The sequence below is a fragment of the Centruroides vittatus genome, unplaced genomic scaffold (genome assembly GCF_030686945.1).
Source record: "Centruroides vittatus isolate TY-2023 unplaced genomic scaffold, ASM3068694v2 contig_1213, whole genome shotgun sequence".
Classification (NCBI taxonomy): Eukaryota; Metazoa; Arthropoda; class Arachnida; order Scorpiones; family Buthidae; genus Centruroides; species Centruroides vittatus.
In genome coordinates this window covers 851,033-866,219 of record NW_027120776.1, presented here as the reverse complement: position 1 = coordinate 866,219, position 15,187 = coordinate 851,033, and the positions used below count along the sequence as shown (strand labels likewise).

Here is a 15,187-nt window from a genome sequence, read left to right as displayed (position 1 = left end):
AACCTCTTATTCAATCTAAAAAATTGTCTTTTTTTAGGAAGAAAATTTACATAAATAAGCCAACTAAACACGAGTTAAAGACATCAACAGGGTGACAAATGACATGATTTTTTAGCATGCCTTTACTCAATTAACTTACTTTATTTTATATGAAGATAAGCTAGATTTTATTAAGAAAAGTTTTCAATTATTTATAATTTATGAACATGACATTGATGTAAATAAATTTCTTTCTTTTTCTCCTCCTTCATTAACTTCTTCCAAGCTTCTTACGCGGCTTAACTTGTTGGAAGATATGAATAAGAAGACAAGTGAAGCGAACACAATTCTTGGGGATTTTTTTTAAAATAAGGTTCCGACTTCATTTCTAGCTAATTTACATAATAGAAATGAGGAAAAAAATCGAGTTTTATTCGAAAAAATCGCGAATTTCTCTTCAGTTTCCTATAATAGAATGTCATCATCGACGTTCGGATGCCGGTCGTTTAAGCGGTTATAACTAAAGATGTACCGACATTAATCAATGAAAAATAAGATGTACGCTCGGATTATTTTCGTGAAATTAATTATCCTTGCATCGGGAGGTTTTTAGAACGTTTTTTCCCTTAAAAAAAACTGAACTTTCCACTTCATAATTCATAAATTCCCTTGTAGCCGACACGCGTTGATGGCGATTAATCTGCACCGCTTAATAAAAATAACAGGATATACTGTATATATATATATATATTATATATTTTTAAAGAAAATAAACAAATTTAAGAGGAACCACGGCAAATGGTTTACGTCAGCGATTAATTATTATTCATATATCAGTCATAATTAGTTTCGTGAACGGTTGCCAACCCTTTACATAAATCAACGTTAAGTCCTTGATCCTTTAACATCTTCATCATCAAATTTCGCTCTTAAATTCGATTAAAAATCGATTTGAGACTTTAAAAAAATGCAATTTCTCTCCTTAAGTCGGAGTTATTTATCTAAAAAATTTGTTAGGAGTGTCTCTAATGGTCCATTATGTAAATAGCAGGAGAGCAATCACATTAATTCCTTATGTTTAAGGAATTACAGTAGAGCGTCGATAAGTGGAACGTCGGTAAGTGGAATGGCCGGAAAGTGGAACGATTTTCATTCGGACTGTGTCGTGCTGAATCGAATGTTTTTGATACTAAATTTACTTCTAAAGTATAATTTTCATGTTTTTTATATTCTTTAATATATTTATTTTGTTTGTACAAAATGCAGAAATAATTTTTAACGATACGATAGCCTCGATGATAATTATAAAAATTTTCGTTAGGCTTAAAATCGACGAAAATTCAACACGAAGCGACACGCAACGGAGAAAAATTCAACAGGAAGAAATACGCAACGGAGAAAAATTTGAACATCGGACAGGTTAATGTATTTTTTCGTACAAAGTCGGAAACTGGAACAAATCATTAACTGGAAGGACCCCAGTCCCCAATTGGTTCCACTTATCGACGCTCTACTGTAATTATTATTTAAATGACAGTCGTAATTCGTTTTATGAAACACTACCAAAATGGAAAATCTGTACATAAATAAGCATTGATCCTGTACTCCTGTACAGGATCAATGCTTATTTATGTACAGAAGTACACAATGCTTATCCTATACAGAAGTAGGAAGATCCTACCATTTATCCTACAGGAGAACTGGAACATCCTTTACACAATTATTCATTGATCTTTTACAAAAAGAAAAGGGGGAGAATCCTTTACATAAATCAGAAGTGAAAGATCTTATACACAAATAAGCATTGGACTTTTTACAAAACTTGGAAATCTCCTTACATAAATCTGTATTTTATCCTATAGAAAAATTGGAAAACTTTACATAAAAGAATTACTCCTTAACATCAGCATGAAAACTTCGCTTTTAAAAGTGCGACTTTCTCGAAATGTCCGTGACAATATTTAAATTGAAATTCCACTTACGTCAGAGATATTTATCTAACAAAAAAGACCCTACACTCTCCACAAATAATGGTCCATTCTGTAAATAGAAGAGTGGTCACATTATGTTTAAAGAATGAACATTAACAACTATCCTCTCCTTTCAAAACACTTTAATTTTAATTTTTTTTAATTTAAATATTGTTTTTATTGTTTAATTAAGCAAAATTTTTATGTATTATTTGAAACAATGAATTTAAAATAATATTTCCTAACAAATTTGCTTAATTTTCTGCCATTTTAATTAAATAAATTAATTGATATAATAGGACCATCTTTTCACTTTTTCTAAAGGATCTTCAAATTATTTTATTAAGGAATCAAGTTAAACGGTCAAAAACATTTTATTTTAATTTTTTGAAGTGAAAAGAAATAATCTTAGTGAAATAATTAGAAAGAAATAGTTTCTGCAGTAGTTAATTATATAATTATTTAATTAAGGAGTTTACTAAGGTGTACTTGGCTATATTTTTACAATAAATTATTGAGTTTTCAATTTTTGTCAAGAATTGTATTAAGATAATTGCAGAAAAATATTACTTAAAAACTCATTTAATTAGTTATATAATTTAAGTTTTTTGCATATTGTTTCTAACAAATGTTTAATTAATTAGTAAAAAATTTTTAATTAACGATTTTTCAATTCCGAGGATTTTTAAGCTATTTTTTCCCACGATTATTTCATTACTTCACAATATTTTTATGGTGATAATCCAATAATTATTTGAAAAGTAATCCAAAACTCGCCAATTAAAAAATAATATGAATAAATGAGTTTTTGACTAATTTTTTTTATTTACTAGTTATTTTTTACACCTATTTAAAAAATTTTAATTGGTTTTCCTTTAATAATTGCTTAACTAGGGATTTTCCAGCTGATTTTCTTCCAGTAATTGCTTAACTAGGGATTTTCCAGCTGATTTTCTTCCAGTAATTGCTTAACTAGGGATTTTCCAGCTGATTTTCTTCCAGTAATTGCTTAACTAGGGATTTTCCAGCTGATTTTCTTCCAGTAATTGCTTAACTAGGGATTTTCCACCTGATTTTCTTCCAGTAATTGCGTAACTAGGGATTTTCCAGCAGATTTTCTTCCAGTAATTGCTTAAACTAGGAGGGCTAAGCTACCAAGAATTTTTTTTAACAATTTCTTCATTAAGAAGCATTCATTTTAAGTCAAAAAACTTCTTAATTAAATATTTATAAGAAAAAACAAAAGCTATTAAAATCCTTATTCATATAATAACTTAATTAATTAAGATGTCTAATATTTCTTTAAAAAAAATAACTGAATTTTAAATAAGTTTTAATAAAAAATTTACATTATACCCTTAAATTTTAATGTTTTAAACATTCTCCTAATTATCAGTAAAAAAAAATCTACAAAATTATTCATAACTTTACATTAAAATTCCTTAATTTAACAAGAAAAAATAATCACATATAGCTAAAATCTCTTAAAGGTATGAGTTGTTGAAAGTAGATTTTGACAAGTTCTATATATAGTAACATCTAGATTCATGATATTGATTAAAATTCCTCCTAATGCCAACTGTAAATGTGGAACTGACAGCTAAAAAAGAAAAAGGAATATCATAATTCATGTAAAACTCTAAATCACTTGACTACGTTCAACTTCGACAGGGCCACGCTTCAACGTTTTTAAATGTTAATGAGTCGGAAAGACAATTTTTCTATCCGCACGCGCTGTTAGAACACGATTTTTTAAATCTTCGTAAAAAGTAATTCTTATGTAAATATTTATTGTAAATCTAATATTTAGAATAAATATTATATTTAATAACTTAATTTTTGTTCAAAAATATAAATTTTGATATACGATAACTATTTTCCAAGCATCTAAAAATTTGTATCCGCATCAGTGATGAGGATGATGAAGATGATGTAGATCTCTAGATATTAGAATAGAATGGAGCACAATTTCCAAATATTTAAAGATTTGCACCGGCAACATAGATGCGGATATTCAGATGCTAGAATGGAACGGAGTAGAATTTGTAAACGTTTAAAGATCCGTGACTGCAATGGAAATGCAGATCTTTGGAAGTTAGAATGTAATGGAGATCTGCGTCTTCATCGGTGATGCGGATGTTGATCTTCAAACATTTGGAAGTTGTGCTCCATTCTGTTTTCTGTCAAGAAATTAAATAAATATCAAATAAAGAATTAAAAGACAAAGAATTCAAGCTTTAATTTTATTGGCAAGGTCGGTATTTGTAAAGACACTTTCTGGGGAAAACGGTAATCCGGAAGACAATAGTGTTTAAATATTTTGATTTTGTCCACATCTTTGGCATCCAAACGTGCAACTTTATGCTCTGAAACAGAAAATTTAAAAATGACAATGTTAAAATTTACATATTATCCAATTACAAAGACATTTGATGGTTAATAAGACAAGTGTACAATGATCATTTTAATAATTTTATAGAGGATTACTTGAGGTTTTGTTCGTGACATTTTCCGTTTTGTATTTTACTTCAACTTATTTTGCAATTAAATAAACCAAATTCTCTTCTAATACTTACTTCATTTACATTCCCCTTCATAACCTAATTAATATTCAAATTCTGAAAAATATTGTCATTATCTAATTAAATTGTAAGCAAATGTGGATAAAATGCAATTTTGATCATCAAAATAACATTAACTAATAACAAAATGGTAATCCTACAAAAATTACAAAAACATTGTAGTGGTAGTTCTGTTGGTGTGTTCTTAAGTTATATAATGGAGAAAATAAGTGGATGAACAAACTTCATTTTTACTATCGCAACTTTATTAAAACGAAAGAATGCAGCTAGAATATATTCTCGCAATTTGAATGGTGGCGATCAATTTATAAAACTACATCTGGTCGCCAAACTTTCTCTTCCTCTCCCAAAGCTTATTCTGTAAATTCCATCTTCCCAGGGAGAAAGAGGAGCTGACAAGATGCAGGTGTGCAGCCACCACACCATCATTTTTCTAAGTACTGTTTCTTTATTTTAATACCATAATTAACTGCATTTAGAGCAAATTATCATATATAGCAATAGTGCTTTATCCAAATCTAATTGCAGTGGCATAGCGAGGGGGGTGCAAGGGGATCTATCATGCTCCAGGCACCACTCGCAGAGGGGTGCCCAAATGGTCTCCAAGACAAACTATATGTGTTTCTGGAGGGGAAAGGGGAGTACCAATAAAATGTTGTGCCCCGGGTACCAGTTATGTTTGCTTCGCCACTGTCTAATTGTACCTAAAAACGATTTCAATAGCACAAATTCAGATATTTTCTCTTTGTTTCATATGAGTAAAATTTTAGTTTGTTCTTGGTACCTCCAACCAATTCCCCAAATAACACTAAAAACACTACAAAACTAACTATCAATCCATGTTTTTAGCAAAGTATAAAACACTGCCTTATGAAATACTTGAATCAATCATTAAAGTATACATTTGTAATGCAACACAGTATCATCTTTAACATGTAGTGTAAAGGTGGTTAGCACCTTCCTGAAAAATAGAAATTAGTGTCCCTCTGAAGTGGTAGATTATGCTATAGAAGTAAACATGCAAATATTAGCACCTTCAATAAGTTTGTTAGCATTTGTTTAATAATTTTTAATACAGTAGTCTGTATGGTCTGTCACTTGCCAGTCCAACATGTCCTGTGATCGATCACAGGGCAGTGCAAATGAAATTTTCGTCTCCACTTGACATATATGACAGAGAGAGACTGATGTAAGAATATACTGTCAGTCACTAGTTTGTTGCATTGTGCGGTTGGCAATCGTGATTAATACAATAAACTAACCAGTGAATCAAATTTGTTTTTTACCATACAGTATGTACTGTACAGTACATACAAAAATCCAGTAATCTGCAAACTGCCATAATCCAACACCTGCCAGTCCAATATATGTCAGATTATAGAGACTCTACTGCATTATTTTTGGTGATATCAGCCAATGGAAAATTGTCATTTAATTAGTTACAATGTATAGACATTTTTCAATTGTTTATCTTCTTAATTTTCAATTGCAAATAAGTTATCATCACTGTTTAATGAATGTAAGTGTTTATTTAAAATGGTCTTATTTAGAAAAACATTTTCTTTCCGACACTTTGTCTTTATTTATTTTACCTTAGAGAACATTCAAGTATCAAATAAGGATAGTTAATTACCTCAGTTTCCATTTATGTAACCAATTATAATAACCAATTGTAATTGGTTTGTACACAATGGTTGGTTGGTTGGTACACAATTGTAATTGGTTGGTTTGTACACAATTGTAATTGGTTTGTACACAATGGTTGAACACAATAATTAATTGTAACCAATTAATTATTGTGTTGATCCCTCTCCTAACATAAACTTGTGTTCATCTTCTCCCTTCTTACGACTATCACAATAAGTAAACTAAAGGCAATATTTCAGTAAATAAGTATGTCAAGTATATCTAAAACACATTCAAAACAAACTCAAAAGTATCTTAACTAAGTATTCATTTGACCTTTTCATTCTCCATGTAAATACTCTTAAATATTCATTCTGCATTGAGCTTCATTTGTGAAGCCAAATGCAGCATTTTGTATACTTTAGAAAGTCAATATTTATGGATCTTAGTACTTGTCTATATATTCTGTATTCAATTTTCAATCTGAATTGCATGATTCTGATGTATAGCATCATTTTTAAATCACTGTGTATATTTTGATCAAGGTAATAGATAACCTCAAAATACAACTGTAAGAAAAGAATAAGTCCTTCTGTTAAAAAATAAATAATAATAATGGGATTAATATACAGGGTCTCCTCAAAATTCCCTAGTTTTAAACCGTTCTGTAAAATCCATTTGTTCAGATATGTAAATGTGTTGGAGAATGTTAGTCAATACTACAAATTTCATATGTATACACTTAAAAGGGCCTCTGTTTTGGCCCTTTTAAGTGAAGTGCCAGACATGAGAGTTCCACATACAAGGATCATGAATGCCATTAACAGAATGACTTAAAGCATGTTGGTTCAGGTATGGGTTAAAATCAAGTACAGACCAGTTATCATCAGGAGCATATATGCAAATATACTGATTTAATGTAATAACTAACTTTTTCAGATGTGCTTTCTATTATCATTGTCTACAATGCTATACTCACGTTACTTTTTCTCAAAATAAATCCACAAAACTAGGGTTGTTTGAGAAGAACACTCTAGTTTTGTGGATTATTTAGATGCCATTATAGCTTATGAATCATCATCCTATTTCTATCACTATTTTCAGATCATCTACAGAAGAAAAGCAATTAAAATTCAAAATATTGGATGTGCATAGTATCTGGCAAAACTATAGAAGGGATGATAGCACCATTAACAAAAAAATATAACATCCAAGTAATAATTAAAAGATTACTTTCAATCATACAGCTAGTTAGAACAGACAAAGAGGCAGTGGAAAATGTTAAAAAGCCAGAAATCTATGAAATTGGATTAAGCAAAGAGAGTAACAATCTTTTCTACATAGGATCCACTTACAGATCTGTAAATCTCCAGGTCAAACAGCATTTCGAATCCATTATCCAATACATCACAAATGGCCCAATTTTAATGTAATGGGCCTTATAGTAACAATGTTTCGTTTCCATATTAAAAAAGAGCATTTAATCATAATTACAAAACTCAATAAAACCGGACACCAGATGGACAGTATTACTAGAAACAAGAAATTGGGAGAATATAGTTAAATGCTTGCAGGACAGAAGAATGAAGGAGGCAATTTGATATAAGAAAAGTGTGAAAAATTAACACTTTTATCTGATCTGGAAAGTGATGCTAACAATGTGCATGCATGTCGTTTGTTTTAAATATTGTTTGATCCATCAAAAATGGGTATAAAAGTTTAAATTTAACAGTAGGCTACTTGAAATAAGCATTTAACACAGTTAATAATGTGAAACCAGAAACGCACGAGATAATACTTGAAAATATTGGATGTGAACTGAATATATGTGGCGAATTTCTGAAATTTGAGACAGTATTGACTATACAAATATAGAGAAAAAGATAAAATTTAAAAACATAGATGAGTTTCCTCTAATTTCTTATACTTGTATCGTCGACGCCATCTTACTTTAACTCTCACTTATAATTTTTTGATGAGTTAAAGCTACCATATTTAATTAAGATAAATTGAGATAGAGCACCAGGAAAAATTCTTTCGTAAACAGAAGCAATTAAATAAGTAGCCATACAATGTAGATAATGGATAAATAATGGGGAAGTTGTTTTAAGTAGTCGATAATTTGCCCAGCATTCAGTGAATACTGAATGTATGGAACTGGTTTAATACAGAGTAAATTAAATCATAAATGAAACCAGAACATAGTTTCAAATATTTCTCTGATAATGAGATGCAAAAGTAGCTGATACAACAGAAAGAAAAATTTTATGAAAGACCAATAGAGCAACGAAACAAGTATATTAATGTGTAATATCCTCTATAAGCCAAACTCTATATCTTCAGTTGCCTAACTACAGCAACACAAACTGCTAAGTTAAACCAAAAATGATCAGGATCAGAGCCTCCGTGATGGTATAAATCTTATATCTATTACATTAAATGAATAAGTTTCTTTACCTGATTCTATCAATCTGCCTTCACTAGAAGAATCAAAGCAAAAAATAATCAGGACGTTTGTGAAATCTGATGGCTTTCAATGTCTGAACTGCATTGCCTGTAAATAAAATCTTTCATCAAATATTAAAATCCGGTAATTAATTCCTTAGTGTGTCAACATAAATAGTCCTTAAAGAGACATGTAAATTTAGTTTGGGTAAAAACTGGAGTTCAGAAATTAAATTTACCTTTAGTGTGGATAATTTTTTGAGTTAAACACTCGTCCTTCGTTCCTTCTCATCGTTGTATTGCCAGTTTTTTGTATTCTAAAGTAAGTTTGTGAGTATACCCTAATCATACAAGAAAAAAAACAATCAAAATATGCTTCAAAGAGAGAAAAGGATTAGAAAAAACAAAGAAACAAGTAGATATTAGTATATATGTACCTGATCATAAATAAATTATACAACCTATCATAAAATTATCCTCTGACATTATAGAAATAGGTTAATGTTACCTTAGGTAGCCAAGATGGCGGCTCGTCTCTAATTCCAGCAAGGAAATAGTGGGACGTACGTTCTAACCTAACCTATTTTAATAAATTACCATAATTATTAGCAACCAAATTATTAGAATAGGTTAGATTAGGTTAGGTTAGAATGTGCGTCCCACTGTTTCCTTGCTGGAATTAGAGACGAGCCGCCTTCTTGGCTACCTAAGGTAACATTAACCTAGAAATATTCCTCCACCACATTTCTGGTTTCTGCTCTCTTCTTTCCCAGGAAGCTTTTAAATTTTCAAAAATATTTCTGATTTTAGATAGTCTGTCCATTGACTCTTGGAATGATGAGTTTATGAAGTGTACATTTAGGTACACTTCATAAATTCAAAAATTACATTTAGGTAATTTAAATACAGAGTGATTAGAATTAAATTGACGGTACTCGGATACATGTGGAGCCAGCTTTACCGAATCAAATCAAATGAAACTCGGTACACATGCAATGTAGATCGTGGGGAAGAGATTTACGGGGGACGATAAATTACTTGAAATTTTCACCAGCAGAGAAAATGTGGTGCTGCAAGGATGGCGATTATAAGACAAGTGATTGAAATTTTATTACAAAAATAAAATTACATTTTACACATTTACAGCGTGTGCTCGATGCAAGACCCTTTTCTGTCCACCACATGCTGCGGTTGTAAAATCTCATTATCGACTGCCGCATGCAACATTTCTGGAGGAATACAGAAAAGTATCGCATTATCTTGCCTTCACCTCTGACACATAGTGCACACGCGCCTGATAAACACAATCTTTCAAATAACCCCAAAGCCAGAAATATACGTTTCGACTGAATAGCGCCAATGAATTTTCCCTAATGGTGAAAATTTCAACTAATTTCTCCCCCCGTAAATCTCTTCTCCGCGATCTGCATTATATGTATACAGAGTTTCCTTCGATTCGTTTCAGTAGAGCTAGCTCTAATGCTCGTCAGTTTAATTATAACCACCCTGTATACATAAACATACCTAAATAATGGTAAAATTGCAGTTCTGAATGTGGAGTTTGGATGCCCGAAATTTTAAACTCTATGAGCACGGACTGCAACTTTGATAAGATACCAACCTCCTCGTTCAGACTGGTGTCGATACCTAAATCCCAAACCATACTGCAATCAGCTGTTAAGCTGTTACACCACGTAAAACAGTGTTGCCAGTTCACATAATCCGAAATATCCGGTTTGAGAGTAGTAAATTTCCCCACATTTTCGCATTCCATTATTTACTTAAATAAAGAAATAAATAAAAATTTATATAGAGATGTTATTTTAAAAAATTAGAGATTTTCCTTTATTTCATCTACAAATATCCACAATTTTCCCCACGGGAGACAAATTTCCCGCAATTGAGCAATTTTCTCACCATGCGGCAGCACGCGTAAAACAAATGCACAGTTGCCAGATATAAATTAGAAATATTGAAGGTAATCTTAAAAGATATTCCCAAAGAATTGCCAATTTTTTTTTTTTTTTCATTGTTTAGTTAATATAGAAATAATATCATAGTCGGTAGAATTATTGACCACTTAGCTGCATTTTAAAATAAAATTAACACATCAAGTAGCCGATAGCTGGCGATCAACTTGCATTGCGGCTGGATGATCCCAAGGACCATATACTACAAGGATAGCCAGATCCTGTATATTTGTTAGCGTGACCTTGGATCTATGTGACGTCACAGCAAGCCCTCTACTTCAACATGACAGATGCTTTTAAATAACAAAATACGATAAAGTACAGTACTAAATCATTTCTTAATTAATTTCTAAATTACTACTAACTGTTAACTACTACACAATTTTCGGATTTAATAAGTGTATGTAAATAAATTTACAAGTCTTTTGTCTAATACGTATTTAATAAATTAATGAGCTATATTTTTTATTATGTGGTTATCTTACTTAACTTTTTAAATTTTTTTTGACAATCACCATTTTCAGAAGGCAATCTTTTCAATATTTTACATTTTTCTTGTTTAAGATTTCTATAATTAATTCTTATTATAGTTCTTAATTTACAAAAATCTTTTATTAAAGAAAAAGGTAAAACTTTTTCTTGTTTTGATATTTCCACTGACAAATTCTGTACAACTCCGGGGCCTTTTTTATACGATTCACCGTGATATATTTCGAAATATTTATTCCATTCTATAATTTTTGCTAGCCATTTATCAGTAGGTTTGATAAGCTCTCCATAAGATAAATGCTGCACCCACGATGGAATGCAATAGTTGTGATAATTTTTAATTTTGCTAGTGGAATTACCCAAGTTTGGGAGTTTTTCTTTATATTTATAGGCAAGATATCCTGCTATATACTCGAGAGCATCGTGAGAAGTTTCTTCAGAGATTATGTTAAAGTCTGGATTGCATGTAGAGTTTCCTGAAGATATATTTGAATAAAAAGTAGTTTTACATTCAGTATATTGGTCTGTATTTTCACTTGATACTTCTACATGTGCTTTCTCTAAAACTTTGGATATAATATATTCCTCTTGTATTTGATCTGTGGTATTTACTTTTGACTCTAAAATACCAGGATTTTTACCTAAAATAATCAATCTAATCCTATATATAGCATTCAGTGGGCTTGGATGTTCATTAGGACCCCTGCTTCTAATTTGAAAAAAAAAGTTTTCGAGACAATCTTGATTTAACTTGTGAGTGCAGATGTATTTTATATCAAAAGTCGATTTCATATCTTGGAAAAGATCAATTAGCGATTTCATTGAGATTATCATTCCTTTCTGAAAAATTTGGAGGGCATTTTTTCCATTTGCTCTCATTGTTGAAATTATTTTTATCATTTTATTTAAATGTTCTTCTTGTAATTCCAAGTCTACACCATATCCATTTTTGCTTGGAACAGAACCTTTTGGTGCATAGCTATTAAAAATATCGAACCACATATTTACATGTCTAATAAAATTACCCAATCTCTCTGCCATTTTCTTGTCCGTACCGGGAAGGTAGTGTAGAAGAGCTGTAGCCACGGTATTTGATAAAATCTGAGCTGCCAATTTAACATTTTGGCGCTGGCTTTTTTGACAGTTTAAATGTTTTTCATTAATTTTCCAACACGAATTCACTTCGGTATCGGTAATAGAAATTAGGGCTTGCAATGGAGTTTTATTTATTACAGAACCGTCTTCAAACTTAAAACCTACATCAATGAGCCAGTTTCGCAATAATTTCAGTAAATGAGGAGCATCTGCAAATATATATACATGATTTTTTGTATTTGGATGAAGGAAAAACGTTTTATTGATATTCACATTTAATTCTTTCCATAAACTTATATTACTGCAACTACAGTCACTGACGCAAGCTACTACATTATACGATAGTAAATAAAGTTCTGCTATTATTTTTAAAAGTATCTCTCTTGTCATTTTTTGATCAAACCCGATATAAACAGGTTGCTTCCAGTTTGAAAAAAGACCTCTTATCATGACGACTTGCATTTGATTGTAAGGTCCTAGAACTTCATCTGCAGAGACGTCATACTCTTCAACTGCCTTAATTTTCACTTCATCAAATGAAAGCACCACTGTTTTTTTCAAAAGGTGTACAATTTTCTCCAGCCAATTTCAACATTAATAAGACATCTTTTAATATTCCTTGTCGTAAATTTACTCGAGATGCCCATTTCTTTAAAGACGATACACATGGCAAAGGATAATGCAGTTTATTTTTTAAATATAAGTAGCATTTTTTGCTGTAATACCTTAATGTTAAGGCTATCGACATATCTTCTGTGTTCCAGTTAACTCGTTTTTTTTCTTTTTGATAGTTTTTTTTAACTCTTTCCGCCCTGTGGCACTAAGAGGGCCTCTTTTAGTAGGCCCATTATGGGTTCGGCCAGGCCCACAATGGGGCGACCGGGTGGTGAGGGACGGGGCCCGACATATCCGAACGGACCACCCCCCGAAAAATTCCTGGGGATTATTCGACCCGTTCGGATTCGATCCCGGGTCCCCCAGAGCGGTAGGCTGCCACCTTTACCGCTCGGCCATCCGGCCGTCTCTTTTTTGATAGTAATGAAATTTGACTTTTTGTGAAAACCTGTGTCAACAAATCTGTAGTTATCTGGCTAGATTTTCGTAGATTTGGACGATAGATATTTCTTCTTTTGTAATATCGTAATAAATCGTTTGATACTTTTATTCTTTTCTTATAATCTTCTTTCAATTTTTCATATTCTGATTTTAAAACATTATATTCTTCTAACAGCTTCTTATATTTAATTTCGTAATGATATTCATCTTGAAGATTACTATTGTACTATTGTTACCATTATTTGTTAAAAGATCATTAACTTCTTCTTTTTGTTTTCTTTTTGAACTTTGTCTTTCTCGTTCCGTAACTGTTGGGTTCATTCTATCGGGAAGATTTAACGTAGGGATAGCTGTTTTCTTCAGAATCTTTCTAACTGGTAAACCTGAAATAGAAAATATTCTGCAGTTTTATACTAAAACAAGCAAATTAAACATTCACGCACAAAAACAAGTAATTTATATGAATGAACTGTACTTATGACTTACCCAACAATTCATTTTGTAAATCTCTTTCATAATCACTTTGAACAAAATGAACAGAACATATTCTACTTGTGTCTGGATTAAATTTATCGCCCCTTTTGCAACGATTAATCCATTCAGACCTAATGCTTTTAGAAATTAAGTCTTTTTGTCTAGGAAACACGTGAAACGTTACATTTTCTCCTTTAGCTTTTATTGCAAGAAGGTTATTATTGCAACCATACAGGGCCGGATTTACCAATCCAGGGGCCCTGGGCACAAATTCGGTGGGGGTCCCCCCTTTAAGAGTAGGCAAATTTGACGATTTAGAAAATTTACACAAAATACTGTACTTTCAATTAGATTTGAACTAGGAAGTTGTAAATTTCATTTAAAAATAAGGTTATTGTAAACATACATATATTTTATTGTGTAAAACTAATTATTTTAATTTAACTGAAAAATACCTATGTGAAATTTTTTCCCGAAATTTTCCAATGTTTCATAGGTTGTTTCCCGGGTTTGGTTTTCTCTGCCTGTTGCCCTCATGATTAGGCCACACTAGGCTGTCGCGGTAATAGAAAAAAATTATGTTTAAACATAATTTTTTTTTTTACTTTTGTGGGGGCCCTGGGCACAGGCCCCAAATGTCCTTATGTAAATCCGGCCCTGCAACCACATACAGCACACCTAGTACCCGGCATTTTGTCCTTCACCTAAACATAAAAATATAGCTTTAAATATTTAATGACTTATATTTAAATCATCTTACCTTATAAACAACTTAGTCAAATAAACAATTACAGAAATATTAAAATAAATCACTTCGTTAATAACAAAATTGGACGAATATTAAAGCGAAAACTAAACACGTGCAAACGCCGATATACGTAAAGAAAGAGGTCAGGTCTCGTGCTGACGTCACTAACTTCGCATTCCTGGCTAACATTGTAGAATAGGGATCTGGCTATCCTTGTAGTATATAGTCCTTGGGATGATCCTTCGAGTATAACTGCAATAATGCTCCGTCTGGTGACAGTCTTAGTAACTACTTTGAAACACGTTTTTTGTTCCCCAGTCTTTGTCAATGTTTAAGACATTAAATTTACATGAATTCAAAATATTAATTAATAAAATATACAAGTATCATTACAGCCGATACAAATGTACTATATCAGTGGTCATTTCATTAACTTTACAGCTTGGACATACAACTAGTTGAATAACTAACGGCATTATTATAAGAAATTAATGATTTCAAACAATTAGCAAAACCATTGGTTTTATTTTTAGGGGATAAACCAAAGGTGATGTAACTTTAGGTTGGAGGGTAAGTGAAACAATGTCACTCACTTATATAGCTGTCAAGGAGAGTGAGAGATAAAAAATTGCAGAAAATGGGATGTCGTTAGTGGCTCACCCAGAAGGGGGTCAAACGGTCTTCGCACACTCCGAGAGAAAAAAATGGACGCCCTAGAAAATTTTCCAAAAATCTTTTCGTCAGTAAAATTCA

General features: G+C 31.5%; 1 long non-coding RNA gene across 3 annotated transcripts; it reads right to left on the bottom strand.

Moving 5' to 3' along the window:
* Positions 1-4,178: 4,178 nt before the first annotated feature.
* On the bottom strand, positions 4,179-10,293 carry LOC136986363 (uncharacterized). Of its 3 annotated transcripts, none has more exons than XR_010882462.1 (5): positions 10,127-10,271; positions 9,040-9,182; positions 8,842-8,943; positions 8,615-8,711; positions 4,179-4,315 (listed from the first exon to the last, which is right to left on the bottom strand). It is a non-coding gene; the product is annotated as an uncharacterized lncRNA (long non-coding RNA). The 3 variants fall into 3 exon arrangements; XR_010882464.1 differs by having other exon boundaries at positions 9,040-9,177; positions 10,224-10,247; XR_010882463.1 differs by lacking the exon at positions 9,040-9,182 and having other exon boundaries at positions 10,224-10,293.
* Positions 10,294-15,187: the final 4,894 nt, after the last annotated feature.